This window comes from Manis pentadactyla, chromosome 2 (assembly GCF_030020395.1).
Source record: "Manis pentadactyla isolate mManPen7 chromosome 2, mManPen7.hap1, whole genome shotgun sequence".
Lineage (NCBI taxonomy): Eukaryota > Metazoa > Chordata > Mammalia > Pholidota > Manidae > Manis > Manis pentadactyla.
Genome location: NC_080020.1, coordinates 201,194,904 through 201,210,413, shown reverse-complemented (window position 1 = coordinate 201,210,413; position 15,510 = coordinate 201,194,904). Strand labels below are relative to the sequence as shown.

Sequence of the window (15,510 nt, the reverse complement as noted above, 5' to 3'; positions counted from 1 at the left end):
CCCTTGCAACTGGGTATGTGTTTGTAAGTGGACACTATGTATGCAACTTGTAGGCCATGTCCTTCAGAGGAAACAGGCGTATCTTCTCCCTTTTTCCCCTTCCTTCTGATGGTGGTTAAAGTGCTGGCAAGGCCTAGAGCATCTATTTTGGAGGGAAACTGAGTAAAGGATGGCAAGGCCATAGAGAGAAGAAGCCACCATATCGCCCCTCTATTGCCTTTCTAGACTTCCCATACAAGAGCTAAGTTTCTACTTGTTCGATACAGTCTTTGGGGATTTAGTTATAACAGCCTAATTTTTATCCTAACTAATATAGGACATTTGTCTGTTTTTAAGATGGGAGAGACTAGAGCATGTTTATGCTTGCAGAAATGGCCTGCTAGAGAGGGAGAGATCGATTAGCACAGAGAGCATGGAACTAACAAAAAAGCAACCTCCTTGAGGAGATGGCGAAGGATGGGACCCAGGGAACAAGGGATGGACTTTTCCTTTCACTGAAGAAGCTGGGATGCTTCTTCCTTTGGGATGGGTGCAGATGCAGGGAGACTTGTGGATTCAGGGATTCAATACACTTGCAAGGGAGTAATGCCATGACAGCCCACGGAATCTTCGGACTCTTCCACACAGCACCAGTTCCCTGGCCCACTCATCATTGATCCATGTGTGGTTTAGTTTTAGTGAATTAGTTATTTGTCATGATGTAATAGGCATCTGGAAAATCACCACCCAGACAAAAGCCTTGACAATGACCCACATCCTATCATATGGTTCCTGCTCCCCAGCTCATCCCCTTCCTTCCCCCCCTCACAATAACTATCATCCTGAATCCTGTGTACACATCCGTGTATATTTCCAAAAATTATATACATATATTTTATATTAATTGTTTTAAACCTCATTGAAAGGTATCATTCTCTATATAATCTTTGGGGACTTACATCTTCCCCTTTATTGTCTATTGCTGCAATTTATCCATATTATTTTATATTGCCGTGGCTCCTTTGTTTAACCTGAGTCTGACATTCTGCTGTGTGACTATACCAGTTTACTCATCCACAAGCCAGGGCATCTAGCTGGGAAAGGAGCAAAGGGAAGACAGGAGGGGGCTGATGGGTGGAGAGAAAGTGAAGGGATCAGTGGACTGGAGAGCTCTTTCAGGCCTGCAGGGGCACCAGGCCAGAAGCAGAAAGGCTTGGAGGGGGTGGACGGATAGTGGGAGGTGAGAATTTCTGGTTTCAGAAGTGGGGAGGCTTTTGGCGACCATGAAGTTCTCAGGGGTAAATATTACCAAGGACAGCGAAGGCCAGGACTGATGAAGGTGAAAGGAGTGAGAGGTGAGGGAATGGATTTCGGTCTTTCTGTTTGTCCAGGATAGTGGCAGAAGGTGGAGTAGAGCAAAGATGATGAGGCTGGAGCTGGGTCTTCACTGCGGAAGGGACATACCTGGGAGGCTGTGAGTTGACAGGGACAAGGAAGGAGGATGGTACTGGTCAGCGGTGCAGGGCTTTGCAGGAGGATGGGAGTGGTGGGCTGGAAATGACGATGAGGAATAATAAGGCCAAATTCCACCTTTTAGCCTTGAGGTGCAGAGATTGTAAGACTAAACAGCCTCCGCTTGAGAGGGCTGCAGGGAGGTGGTGGCTCAGGGCCAGGAGGAGGAAGCATTCCAGAGGAGGCTGAAGATATAGGAGAGTGTGCCGACTGTGGTGCAAAACTCCAGGGCACATTGTGCAAGAGATGAGGGGCAGAGCATGGGGGTGAGGCAAGCAGGCACGTCAGGACTCGGCTAGCTGAGGCAGGAAGGTGGGCTGGGCTCTGGTGGAACGGGAGGTGGCCCTGGATCCCGTGGATGCCCAGCCGTGGTTACCCCTCACACGCTGGGAGCGGCTGCATGCTCCTTGCAGTGGCATGTATGTGGAAGGGGCATCGTTCAGCATGTTGCAGCCATGCCCCTGTGCCACCAGCCCTGTTTGTTCCTCAGGCTTGATGTATCTCATGGGAGGGGGAACAGGTCAATACTCTTCCCTTGGGTCCAGTGCTGGTATCAGGGGAAACCAGTGTGGAGAATTGCCTTGGTTAGAGGTGGGGCCAGAGGTCTTGCCTCAGAGGAGATCCAGGGATGCAGCCTACAGACCTAAGGTCATCTTCCAGCTGGTTCAGGTGGGGCCTGCCGGCTCCCATGGCCCTGGGCTAGTCCAGCTTGCTCTGTGGGAGGTTCTCGACACTGCTCTGAGGGAGGAGACATCATCTTGGCTTTTAGGGCGTTTTGGAGGAAAGGACGAAGAGGTGACGCCAGCTGCTTGGGAGCCGAGGGCTTTAGGGAAGTCCTTCCAAGGCTCTACGAAAGAGGCGGGCCTGACTCCATTGTTCTTAAACAAAATCAGTACAGAAAGAAAGGGAGAGCCCAGCCCAGCCCGCGCCTGTGTTTTGTGCTCCAAGGCAGTGTTCCTTGGATTTCCCAACCAGGCTTAACATAACTATCCTTCAATTAGAAAATCTGGGACTGAGAGTGGGGGACTGTTAGGCACAAAATGGTTTGATTTTCTATACCTCATCTCCTACACTGACCTCAAACATGACCCTGCCGCTGCCTCTTCCCCTCGGGACCACGGGCCATAGAAGATCTGAGTAGGAGCCCAGGGACAGAACACTCCCACGTGGCAGGAGGAGAAGTTGCCAGCTTCTCCTGAGTCCTCCACTGCTCAGCTCTCAGCAGCTCTGTGCCCACACCCCCTTCCCTGCTGGGTGCGGGGATGGGCTGTCTGCTGGGCTCGCCTTGCCCTAATGGGAGGGGCACAGCTCACATCCTCAGGGCAGGCAGAGGCAACGGCTTTCTATTTCTCTGTGGCTCCTGTACTCAGGAGCCCCTGAGCCAGTGCGGAGTCTAACCCACAAGCAAATCACCATGGAACATGCCCAGTCACATAGTGTCAGGATGAAGGGTGAAATGAAAATAACTTTTCAGTCTGGGGAGAGCAGATCTGGCTCCGCCGTGCATCTTGTCACATTCTCAGCAAAGGGTAGGCTGATCTCAGACAGGACCTTTCTGGGTTTGGAATGGAGGTATGCATGATCATGGGACAAATTTGGACCTGGACATAAGAGAGACAGTTTTCAGCCCACAGCAGTGGGTACCAAGGAAAGGTCACAAGATGTATTAGAATATAAACTTGGCTGGTGCAACAGAAACCCAGAATAAGAGTGGCTCAAACATGATAGATATTTATTTCCTCTCATGTAACAGTCTAGGCATGAACAATTTGGGGGCAAAATGGCATCAGAGAATCAAGTTTCTCCTAACTAACCTGGTCCTGTGCCATCCCTATGGTCCTGTTCCCACTCACAGGATCCAAGGTGGTTCGGCATCACATAGGCTTCCAGATTGCTCCAGCTGGGGAAAAGATGGTCAAGAGGACTGCTTCCCTCCTTTTAAGGATGTCATCCGGAAGTTGCACTCCTTGCTTTTGCTTGCATCACACTGGCCAGAACTCTTGGACACATGTCTAGCCTTAGCTGCAAGGGAGCCTGGGAAAGGTAGTTTTTGTTCCAGGCAGCCATGTAACCAATAAACCCTTTTTGTTCTATTGGAAAAAAAAGGAAAATTGTTACTGGGGGCCAGCTAGCAGTTCTGTCACATGAAACCCCAAGTGCACAGCAAGGAGGTTCTTATATTTGTCTGCCCCGTACCTCATTTCCCCTGGCCACAGTGTTGGGCAAGTGACTCTGTCTGGGAAAATCACAGTAATCCATCCCCCTGGCCACAGTAATTGGCCCAGAACTGGGCACATGATTTAAGTAGTACCGATCAGAGTTGTTACTCAGGAGCTTTTCCTGACCAAATCTGGTAGCACATGGTGCAGTTTCCTTTCTGGTCATGAAGCTCTGAGACTGGAACCCTGGGCTGACTATGCCAAAGTGGGGCAAAGCCTGTCTGCAGAAGTAAGGGTGCCACCAACCTCTGAGAAATGCAGAGAGAAGAGAGCCCCAGCAGGGTGAGTAGGCTTCATTCCAGGCCTCCCTGGGACCTGCTTCATCATGGCCCTGACTGAGCTAGTCAGTCAAGTACCGCTTTTTCCTCAGCTGATTCAGGTTGAGTTTTGCACACTTGCAATCCAGAGTCCTGACCTACACAGTACTCAAAGTGATGTTTTCTCTCCTTGGGGGAAGCAGGGGTGGGAGGTGGAGGGAGACACAGCTGAGATCGAAAACCTAGAAGAAAAACATGTGGGCTCCAGCCAAGCTGTATCTCTCTCTCTCCTGCACATTTTCCCTGAGGCATCTTAAAATTTCCACACAGCATCTCACTGTGGAGGCTGCTAGGTCTCTTTGCATTTTTCCAGTCAGTCCTTGTAGGCAAGGCAGCCCTCCTTGTGGCCTGCTCTAGCAGGCCCAGCTGTGAGGAGGGGGCCTGAGGAGGGGTAACTCTCACAAAGGGCCCATTCTCAGCTGGTCCAGAGCTGTTATCAGCCCAACCTAAACTCTGAATCACCTGCATCCGTGGGAAGCCCTGTAGGTGGGGCTGCTTTAGTCCCCTCTGGGCCTCCCTGTGTCAGGACCTGTGAGTGGGGGCGGACTCTCAATAAAGGTTCATTGTTTTCTGTCCCTCCTGCTATCACTGTTCTGTCCAAGGCCCTCCTGGGTCCCCTCTTCCTATTCTCTTCACTCACCTGCTCCCCCTGGACCCCTCCCTCTGGGCACCATCTCATCCCCACCTGTCTGTACACCAACATAAACCCCTCAGGGGAGACAGGGTGTTGGTGGGGGGGGAAGGAAAGGAATCGCATGAGCACAGTCTCTCCAACTCCGTCCCAATGAGACTGAATCTGAGAATGTCCTATACTTCTGAATTTAGGGCTTCACTTTCCTGGGGTCCCCAGAGTCTCCTCTACCCACCACAGACAGCAACCAAGCTGTCCTGGGCCTGTGGTGTCACCTGGTGGCCAGCCTTGGACCCGTCTGGCTCCTAACATCTTTTCTCCTCCATCTCTTTTTATTTCTTCTGGGGTTTTAGTGGGATGGGATCACGTGTGCATTATAATCTCCCTTTTTGTTCTGTTTTTATTCTTTGTTTTTTACTACAATCGATTCAGTTCCACTCATTCTTCCTCAGGCCATCTTTAAAATCCGGTTATGCATCCCTGACTAGGCTTCCTCCATCTCCCTTCTAACAACTCTACCCCGGTCACCTCAGGAGTCCCTTTCCCCACAGTTTATTCTGTTTTCCCAAACAATCTTGGCTGACTGACTGAGTGCCAGGATGGAGCCAGGCCTGCCCCTGTCTCAGAAAAGAGACAAACTGAATGCCAGAGAGATTAATTAGAATGATGGAGAACAAAGGCTTTCAGCCTCTAAAGCCCTTGAAAAGCACCCCGAAGTTTCCTCAGAATGGCCCACCTATCTCCTCAATATTCCTGTTAAGAAACCTGCTTTCCCTCGAGCTCCAGCTTTCAAGAGAGAGTAAAGAACCTTTTCTAGATCAGTATTATAATTTTTTCATTTCTACCCACAGGTCCTGCGACAATAAGGTTCTCCTTTTTCCCCATGTAGGTGTGTGGCAGCCAAGCTTTGTAATGGGTTAAATGGACATTTATAGCTCAACTTGGAAAACGGAGCCCCATTCATACTGCAGCCTTCAATTTTCTATTGGCTCATTGTCTGGAATTCCAATCAACTTCACAGAAACAAAGTTTTGAAATATAATTCATTGGTGAACGGGGACCACCTGATTGTAGCCATTTAAGATGAGGTACTTCCCAGGACAAGATGGTGGCTGCTTGCTGTTGCTTTAAGCAGGCTAATATATGAGAACTATCTGATTTCCCAAGAAATGGAAATCTTGACCCCTGCTAAAAGCCTTGAGACTTCTAGAATGGGCTGGGCCAGTGGGCTGAGGTTGGGGGTGGGAGTTGTGTGGAGTGAAGAATTAAGTGAAGCCGTGGACACAGAGCCCAGGTAGAGAGGAGGTGAGAAGGGCCAAGCAGAGTGGAGGGGGCAGGAGGGAAGTCTGAGGGCCAAGGACTGGAGACGCAGACCCAACTAGCGTTAAGCACCTTCTGTAAGTCGGGAAGGGCCCAGTGGGGAAGCATATGGGCTCCTCAAGCAGGCTAACAATTTTATGTCCCATCAAACTGACATTGTGTTATTATTAGTTTAACTTCAGTGTAACAGAACTGATCTCTGCTGGGAGGAATGGAGGAGACAGAGAAGAGGATACCTCTTGGTAATACTCCATCTCCTGTGAGTGGTTCAGCTCTGACCCCAAACTTGCAGGCCACATGCAATTAGACAAACAAAACGTCTATAGAGACCCTGCCCATCCTCATTAGGAAATAGTTTAGAGATTCACTATTGTTATTCTAGCCTGCTTTTTTGGGGCCCCCACACCACCCCATTGCAAATAGTTCATTAAAGCAGAATATCCAACTGTCCCTTAGAGGAGTTCAGACATGGTTTTTGTCGTCTCATTATATTTCTAGTGATGTTTGAGTGCTTTGTAAAGATGGCACTCTAGCCAGCTGCCTGGCTGGCTCACCCCTTAAACCAGCTCTAGTGCCAGACACTGCGAATGCCATTACCCTGTCATATCAGTAGCATGATCTCCATTCTACTTGGTGAAACTGAGGCTGAGGGCAGTTAGGTTAGCTGCCCAAGAGGCCCATGGCTGTGAATAAATCCCACCTTTGAGCTAGATCTGAATTCAGGTTCAGCCATCTTATTCTGAAGCCCAGTCACCTTCACTTCCTCTCCCTCCTCCAGGAGCTAATGGAAAGAAATGGACCCTATGAGGGGATACAGGAGGAAGGGCCCCATGAGGTCCTATTTGATCAGGGGCTAGTAACAACCTAGTAGAGAACTGGTGGGTAGCAAGGAAGCTGGGTGCCCAGCAGCTCAGCAAGATAGCCAGGGTGCGGTGAGGGAGGTGAGGTATTGCTACAGTGAGCTCCCAGAGTGTGGGAGAGTGAAGACAATTGTCCTGGAGAGAAGGAGGCGTTTGATGCAGCCAGGCCAGGACCCCCTTCCTCCTGGGTTCTGGCAAAAAGAGGCTGGTGCCTAAGGAAGATCTCTGCCTGAGAAATCTTTCCATCAGCCCTAGATTGGAGGCTGCAGAAAGTCATTTGGTCCAGGTGGGGTCAGGAGGCTGAGCACCTGGGAGCTGGCCGTGGTTGGTTCCCCTTCTCTCTTCCTCTCCCTTTCTTCCAAATCCCCAGGCCTGCCAGCTCAGCTCCAGGACCAAGGAGGGTCTGGCAGCCTGTTCCTGGCCTCTCCAGTAGAGGGCTCCAAAGCAGAGCTCAGGAGGGTTCGGCTGTGGAGGGCAGCTCAGCACCCCCTCCCTGAAGGAAGGTGCAGGAAGCACTGGGCATTTTGCTCTGCCCACACGTGTCCAGGTGTCCATATGCATGGGTGATCTGTATTTGTGTGCACCCGTGTGAGTGTATGCAAGCATGTAAAGTGGGCATACCTGGGTGTGTGGCCTTGTGGATGACTGCTGGTGCATATGCATGACTGCCTATTTGCAAGTGTCTTGGGTGGTATCAGAGTATGTGTGTTTGCCCGTTTCTTCTTTGCACACACTGGCACTTCTTGTGGCCTGTGCATCTTTGTGTGTGTGCGGGTGCCCATATGATTTGTGCACAGGTATCTGTGCTTGGGCTTGGAAAGAAGAGAAAAATAAGTGACAGGAGCATGCTGGGGACTCAGCATTCTCAGGAATGGAGATGTGCAGACCTCTGCACCATCCCTGGCCCCCCTCAGCTTCGATCCCTGCCCCATGAACATTAGACGCCTGGAGTAGGTGGGGTAGTTTGCTTCTGGCTAGTACCAAGAGTCTGTGCATGTGCAACTGTGACTTTTTGATAGGGACTGAATTATTTTTTTTCCTGAAGAGAAAAATGTTGGCATGCCTTTGGAGGAAATCCCCTGATGCACGAAGAAGGCATATTTTTCCTTCTCTCTAATACACATGCACACACATCTCTCAGAGGCCCAGAATCTCACCAACCTTGGCATTTGGGTCCCCATGGAGCCTCACCGGCACCTCAAGGCCAGCTGCATTCAGACAATTCTGGAGGTCAGAAGTCCAAAATCAGTCTCACTGGACTAAAGTGGTTGGCAGGGCTGGCTCCTCCTGCAGGCTCCAGGCGAGAACCCGTCTCCTTGCCTCTGCCAGCTCCTAGCAGTGCCTGTGTTCCTGGCTTGTGGCCCCTTCTTCGGTCTTCAGAGGGCATCACTCCGATCCCAGCTCCATCACCACATGGCCTTCTCTTTAATCTCCGACCTCACTCCGAAAGGAGCCCTGTGATTACATTAGGCCCAGCCAAATAACCCCAGAAAACCTCCCCAACTCAAGATCCTTAATTTAATTACACATGCAAAGTCCTATATGAGATGACATTGACAGAGTCCAGGGATTAGGACGTGGACTTCGTGGGGTGGAAGGAGTTATTCAGCCTTCTACAAATCAGGTGGCAAGGGGCTGATGGTGGAAGGGAGGAGAGGAGGAAACGGAGAGGGTGAGTGGAGACAATTCACTCAGGAGCTTTGAGTAAGGAAGGAGGGATAGGAGAGGTGCATCTGCAGGAAGACCCAGCCTGGCTGGGCAGAAGTGACGTTAAGATTTTTTTTTCCCAATCCTGTTGTACATCTCCTACCCTCCCTTGTTCCCCAAACCCAACTGGAAAATTGGGAACGTAATTCATGTTGTTGACTCCATAAGGTATTGCTTCTCCTCAACCCTAACACCTACCCACCCAGGGGTCTTCCAAGCTATGCTGAGTTGAAATCTACATTTTTAAAAGAGTGGTTGTAATTTTTTTCATTCTATTATTAAATTTTCAAGTTCAATATTGATGTCCAACTTAGGTAAAGAGTTAATTCATTCCTCAACCTCCACTTTTGTTCAACCCCTTATGAAAATTTTTCTTGTTGTACACAGATTTTAATCCTTCTCCTGCTTTTACATGTAGCTTAATTTCCCCCCCAGCTTTATTGAGATATAATTGACAAGGGAGCTACATTTTTAAACCATGAGGAAAAGAAACCCAGAGCTACCAGGAATATTTTATTGACTTGGAACCAGTTTTGGAATCTGTATTTTTAACCAACTACCCGGGTGATTTTGATGATCAGACAGTTTGAGGGTTTTTTTTTTCCCTTTTCCTCTTTCTCTTCCCTTCAGTAAACTGTTTTTCAACTTTGTTTTTCAGTGAAAACCATTTCCTCCTTGTCATGGACTCCATCCAGAGGCTGCGCCCATCTCCCACGTCAACAGTCCTGTGTCCTTGGCGGAGGACAGTGCTCTCATTCTGGGCTTTTCCCTTCTTCCTCAGCCAGACCTCACTCCTGCACCTCCCCGCAGCTAATAAAAAGGCTGAGCTCCCTGGTGCAGGAAAGGCCCCCACCCGCTGGCATTCACGTGAGACCTGCAGGGGCCACTGGTCCCAATCCTCAACTCCTCTCGCCACGTGTTCCCAGGGCAACTAGCTCTGTCCCAGCCTCGGTGTGTCCCTGGGCTGAATGGAATCCGGACACAACCACCTTCCAAAGCCAAACAGCCCCAGTGAACTGCAGAAATGAAGAGTGGGTGCCACCTGCCACCGAGAAAAGAAAGTCTCCTGTGAGAGGGCATGACTTGATTTGGGTCAAAAGGCACTTGCTGGCGCAGGAAGGCAGGATTTGGGGGAGTTGTGGGCGGAGTGGAGTATGTTTCCTCTTGTCTGGTGGGATCAGCCCCTCCAGCAAGCAGCCACCTGGCCCAGCTCTGGAAGATGTGGAGAACGAATTTCACAGTGATTTCCATGGGGCCAGGGCACTGAAACAGCTGCAAGAGGGGACACAGCTGGCACTGCCGTCACCCCATCTAGTGGAGCTGCTCTGGAGAAATGCCACCCTCCCTATGGAAAGTGAGAGATCCTACTTGCTTCTTTCCAGAGGTCATGTGAAAGTCCCTCTGAGCTAACCCTGACTGGCAAGGGTACAGGTTGGCTTTTATTAAAATAAAATCCTATTGTCACTTATACCAGGGGCTCCCAAACCTGGCAGAACATCAGGATCACCCAGAATATTGATTTAAAAATAAAAATTAATGAAAATAATAAGTTTGGGAACCCACACCAGACCTAAGAATCAGCAACTTTTTGGGTAAGGCTCGAGCTAGAATAAATGTGAATCAATTCAATCAGACTCTCTCCCAACTCCAGGAGTGAGCCCATAGAATGAGAGCCCATAGGAGGGAGAATGGTGGGGGCTCCAGTGACAGAGAATAAGGCTTCGAGTCGCCACCCGTAGGGATCTCTGTGTGCATGCCGGAGAACTGAAGTCTTCTCATACATTGTCAGACAAACCCATGAGGTATGTCCAGTTCTTATTCTCATTTTGCTGATGAGGAAATGGGAGCTCAGAGAGGTCACACGGGTAGTAAGAGGCAGAGCCAGAACTCAGGTCCAGCTCTTTCTCTTAACATTCTGCTGTGGAAGGGATAATGTGAAACCTGGCAGCACCTTGGGAGTTAGGCCACTACGTGACCCAGTTGTGGTTTCAACACCATGCGTTTTCTGGACACTTGTCTCTGGTGGGCTCAGTTCCCCTGTGCTCGCTCCCCTCACATCAGTTCATCAAGCACGTGTGGATGCAGAGATGGTCAGGATGGCCACCATCAAGACAGGACAGCTCAGTGAAAGGGCATCTGGTTCCAGTACCAACACCCCAAACTGTAAAGGGGGCCTGGGTATACTTTCTATGTAAAGAGGCAGATGGACTGGTGGGCGACCTGTGGGGGTCCATCAGCTCTTCAAAAACAGGCTCAGTAGAGCCCAGCACAACCTCACTAGACACTGTCCCTTTCCCACTCTAAGCCCCTCCATGGCAAGAGCCTTCTCTTGTCTGCAAGAACAAAATCAGTTCCTCCTTTAATTACAATGAGCCTCTCCCAACACCACAGGGAAGGGCAGTGAACAGTGCCCAGCACACTGCTTGGGAGAGGATGTCTGCATGGCTATCTCCCTGCTAGCTTCTCACAGGCCAGGAGACTGACCCTTTCCAGCGCTGTATCCTGTGCTCTATATCAGGACTGGGGACGGCATTGTACAGGAAGAAAGAGAAGGAAGAAAGGAAAGGGAAGGAAAGGAAGGAAGGAAGGAAGGAAGGAAGGTCGGGCTCAAAGAGGCCCTTCACTCCGGAGGCCTCTGAAGACACCAGCCTGATCAGTCGGGTCCCACGACACCGCCCCGGCCGGGTCAGCTTTGCCCCTCTCGGACTCTCCTGGGTGAGGGACTGTTAAGGCGGGGCTGTGACTGGATGGCCGAGGCTGAGCCGAGGAGGACCACTGCTGGGAATGAGTTCCCACACCCCTGCCTCTCCATTCAGACATCCTGGATACCACTCAACATCCTGGAGTAGGGCCCAGGATTCTTAGGCCACATCAGATGGGCAGCTGAGGGCCCTGCCTTGGAGGAAGGCATAATCCTTTGTGAGTTGGGGCTGGAGTGAATTCTTCACAGGTTGCGGATGCCCCTCAGGCATAGGCTGAGGGATGAGGGCCCCAGATTGGGGCACCAGACTTCTGGCTGCAGGGTAGTCAGGGCCTCCCTTCTGACAAAGAAGAGGCGGTAATATGGGTCCCAGAGACTCAGCAGTGAATAGAGAGGGGAGAGGCCAGGCCCATTTCACTAGAGGTCCAGTCAGGCAGACACTCAGCATGAGCATCAGGGCTGGAAGAAGTCTGCGGAGACTGATCACCTGAAGCTACAGGTGAGACCCAGAGAGGGATACTTTCTGCCAAAGGCTAAGTAATGGCCCCAGATATGTTCAGGTAATCCACAGAACCTGTGAATATTCTTATATGGCATAAGAACTTTGTGGATGTGATTAAATTAAGTCTTGAGATGGGGATTATCCGGTGGGCCCAGTGTGATCCAAGTACCCTTACAAGAGGGTGCGGGAGAGCTAGGATTGGAGGGGGCCATGCAGTGACGGAGCAGAGGTTGGAATGATGCTCCCTGCAGATGGAGGAAGGGGCCACAAGCCAGGGAACTCAGGCACTAGATGCCGGAAAAGGCAAAAGGCCAGGAGACCCATCCTCCCCTGCAGCCCCCAGGAGAAGCCAAACCCTTGACTTAAGCCCAGTGAGACTGATTTGAACTTTGTACCTGCAGAGGATAAATTTGTATTATTTAAGCCATTCAGTTTGTGGTGATCTGTTACACAGCAATAGGAAAGTCATATGCCTGTGATCCCTGCTCTGTGTACCCCACTGAACTGGTCCTAGCCAAGGTCACCAGGGACCAAAGTTTTGCCAACCCAGGGGCCCTTATCAGTACTTCTGTCTCTTGACCTTTTGGCAGTGTTTGATATATCCAATTGCCAAAGGGTTCCCCTGCTTCCTCCTCAGCAAACTGGTATTTCTGAAGTACATTCCCACCTTCCCTGCCTGTTGAAATCTGATTCACTTGTCTGTTCCTCCAGTCACCTCCTCCAGGAAGTCTTCCATGTCCATCATGCCATATTCCTGATTTTTTAAATTTTGGTTTGTTTGGTTTTTAATTAGTGATCTTTATTTTTTAGCACAGCTATAGGTTCACAGCAAAATCGAGCTTACAGTACAGAGAGTTTCATGCAGCACTGTTTTCATAAGGTTTGCCAGCTTCCATTGACATTACCTTCTTTATTCTGCTCAACAGCTCTGTGAGGTAGGATGAATTTTATCCTTTCTCTTTTTTTGATCCAGCTTTATTGAAGCATAATTGAATAAATAAAAATTGTATAATGTGAGGTGAACAACGTGATGGTTTGATATAGGTATACATTGTGAGATGATTATCACAATCAAGCTAATTAACATGTGTTAATCAAGCATAATTAACACAACAACCCTTTTGGGGGTGAAAATAGTTATGATCTAATGCATAATTTAATATTAGTAACTATAGTCACCATGCTAATGTATTATATCTCCAGAAATTATTCCTCTTATAATTGAAAGTTTGTCCCCTTTGACCAACATCTCTCCATTTCCCCTACGCCCCGCTGTTTTCTCAGTGCCTGGTACACAGCAGGTGCACAATGAAGATCCACTGAAAGTGACTCTGGTGTGAGCCTGGCCTCCTCACAGGGCCTCTGCCTCAGGTGGCACTGGGCCACTTTCCCACAGGGCCCACCCTCTGTGGTTTGGCAACACTGGGCAATGGAAAGAGGCCCAGAGCCGTGTCTCCTGGTCCTAACCTATCTCTCACATGCCGGGGCCTTGTGGCCTTGGACTCCCCATCTGAAGAGGGGTCAGATGATCTCTGCCCTGGTTACCCTCCTGGAGGCCCCAAGGATGGGTTGGAAGGGAATCCTCCACAGAGGGTGCTCCCACACCAGGCTCTGGGGGCTTCGAGTAGGACCTGCTCAGGTTGTGCACCTGAGCCCAGGACCTGACTACCAAGCCCAGGAGAGCACCTGCCCCAACCTGAGCTCCCTCTGCTTGGCTCACACAGCTCCCCGGGGCTCCAGGGTGTTTCTGAGAGGCTGTGGGGAGCAGCAGGGGCTGAGCCCAGCCTGGGAGCACCAAGGACTTCAGGCCTTAGCTTCTGGCAGGGCTCCAGGCACACAGGCTGGGTGGAGAGGGTGCACCTGAACCCCCAAAACCATCTATGGGTCTCAAAGTATGCAGTGAATGTGGTAAAGCACTGCTCTGGGGTTTCCTGCTACTTCTGTTCAAATTAATACCATTTATCAAGTAGGCATTAGTTGGAGACACCAAGAACTTTGCAGACATTTGCCTCCCCTGATTTGATAATTCTAATCCCAGGAATTTACCCTAAAGAAATCATAAGAGATGAATGCAAAGATGTATGTGCAAGGATGTTATAACAGCAAACAACGTGGAAATAGCTTAAATGTCTAACAAGAGATTGGATTAATAGTGTGCCATGCTATAAGATACTATGCAGACATATACTTTCAAACACTATTTTAATGACACAGGAAAATTCTTATGATGCAATTTATGTAGGAAAAAATCATTTTATATATATATATATATAATGAGGGCTTGATATGTGTGTGTATCTGTATATACATATATTGTATCTCATTTTTATTGAAATGTGTGTATATATACTAATAATGTTTACTTCTATTTCATGGGATGATTATGGGGTATTTTTATTTTAGTCTTTTCTAGGTTTTTAAATAGTTTTTATGATAAAAACTATATTTGCATTACAATTAATTATAATTCATATTATAATTTTTAAATACTATTGTTTTTTTAATGGGAGAAAATAATTCACTGATTATCTATCATGCCTTCATTGGGGCAGAATGTGGACAAAGTGATATTAAGAAAATCTTGGGGATAGCAAATGCATTTCCTGTTCCAGTCTGGAGGCTTCTTGTGAGGTGTAAGTCGTCTGAAATGAGGGTGGGTGGTGCCTAGGTGGTGCACTGGGATATTTGTAGCAGGAGGCTGGGTGAGGACTAGTGGCCTCTCCCCATATATCACAGTGGGTCCCACCTGAGAGGGGAGTCATTCTCAAGATCAGGTGCCTGGGGAAGAATGGGTCTTTCAAAGTGGAAAGTGGACCTGGGAAGAAGACACTACAGATTAAGATGGGACAGAGGATTTTGGGTGTGAGGCCTCTGTCGCCTCAGGGATCTCTGCAGAGGATGGGTGGGACCTGCCAGCCTTTGGAGGGAGCCTGGCCTAAGGAAGCCTGGTGGGTTCTTTATAGGTGCCCTATTTCTGTTCCTATTGTTTTCCCTTAGGGTTTATTAAAGCCATATCTGGTATAACCTGGGTATTTCATCCCAGGTTTCTTAGCTTGCTCAGATAAAAGAAGCCACAGGCTGGGTTTCTAGGTATGGTTGACCCAGAGAATTAAAAGGACAGTGGTATCCCAGGGGAAAGTAGTGGGAATGAAGAAAAGTGACCCAAAGGGGAGAGTGAGCAGGGGAAAAAGTTAAGGTCCCACTGTCCCTTCTACCTGGAAATTCTCCTCCCAGAACTACCTCTTGGAGGATTTGGCTTGTAAAATGATAACAACAATAATAACTTTTATATTTTTTGACTTAGATGTATAAATAAGTTCCTATCCTTAGAAAAAGTTAAAAATTCAGATAAGCAAAAACAAAATAAAAGGCAAGGGAAAAGAAAGAATCTAAAAATTACCCCTTAACTTACAACTAGTCAATGTTTCGGTATACCTCTTCCAACAATTTAAATTAATCAACATATTTTCCCTGGTCAGGGTTTAAATTTAAATATAATCAAACAATTTAAATATAATCAAAATATATTCAGATTATTTTATATACAGGTATTTATCAGCTTTTAATTTTTCTGTTCACTATGCTATAAATTTATTTCTGTGTTATCAAATGTTCTTCTATAGCATCATCTTTTAAAGGCTGCATTGCATCTTATTTCTGTATGGTTCATAATTTTTTTAGTCAATCCCCTCCTGTTGGACATTTAGGTTGCTTCCAGTTTTTCAGGCTTATAAATAACACAGTAAAGAAAAATCCTGCAGC

At 48.5% G+C, this 15,510-nt stretch overlaps 2 long non-coding RNA genes across 3 annotated transcripts in view; one reads left to right on the top strand and one right to left on the bottom strand.

Annotated features, from left to right (window-relative positions):
* LOC130682602 (uncharacterized) overlaps window positions 1–14,128 on the top strand; it is a 165,701-nt gene extending 151,573 nt beyond the window's left edge. Inside the window, exon 3 of the long non-coding RNA XR_008995865.1 lies at window positions 9,204–14,128. This is a non-coding gene — a long non-coding RNA (uncharacterized LOC130682602). The remainder of the gene's footprint in view (window positions 1–9,203) is intronic.
* Window positions 3,202–15,510, bottom strand: part of LOC130682603 (uncharacterized) — a 33,266-nt gene continuing 20,957 nt past the window's right edge. Inside the window, exon 3 of one of the 2 annotated variants that reach the window (XR_008995867.1) lies at window positions 3,202–3,581. This is a non-coding gene — a long non-coding RNA (uncharacterized LOC130682603). Of the gene's footprint in view, window positions 3,582–4,046; window positions 4,210–15,510 lie in introns of those variants that run through there. The other variant, XR_008995866.1, reaches the window with a different exon arrangement.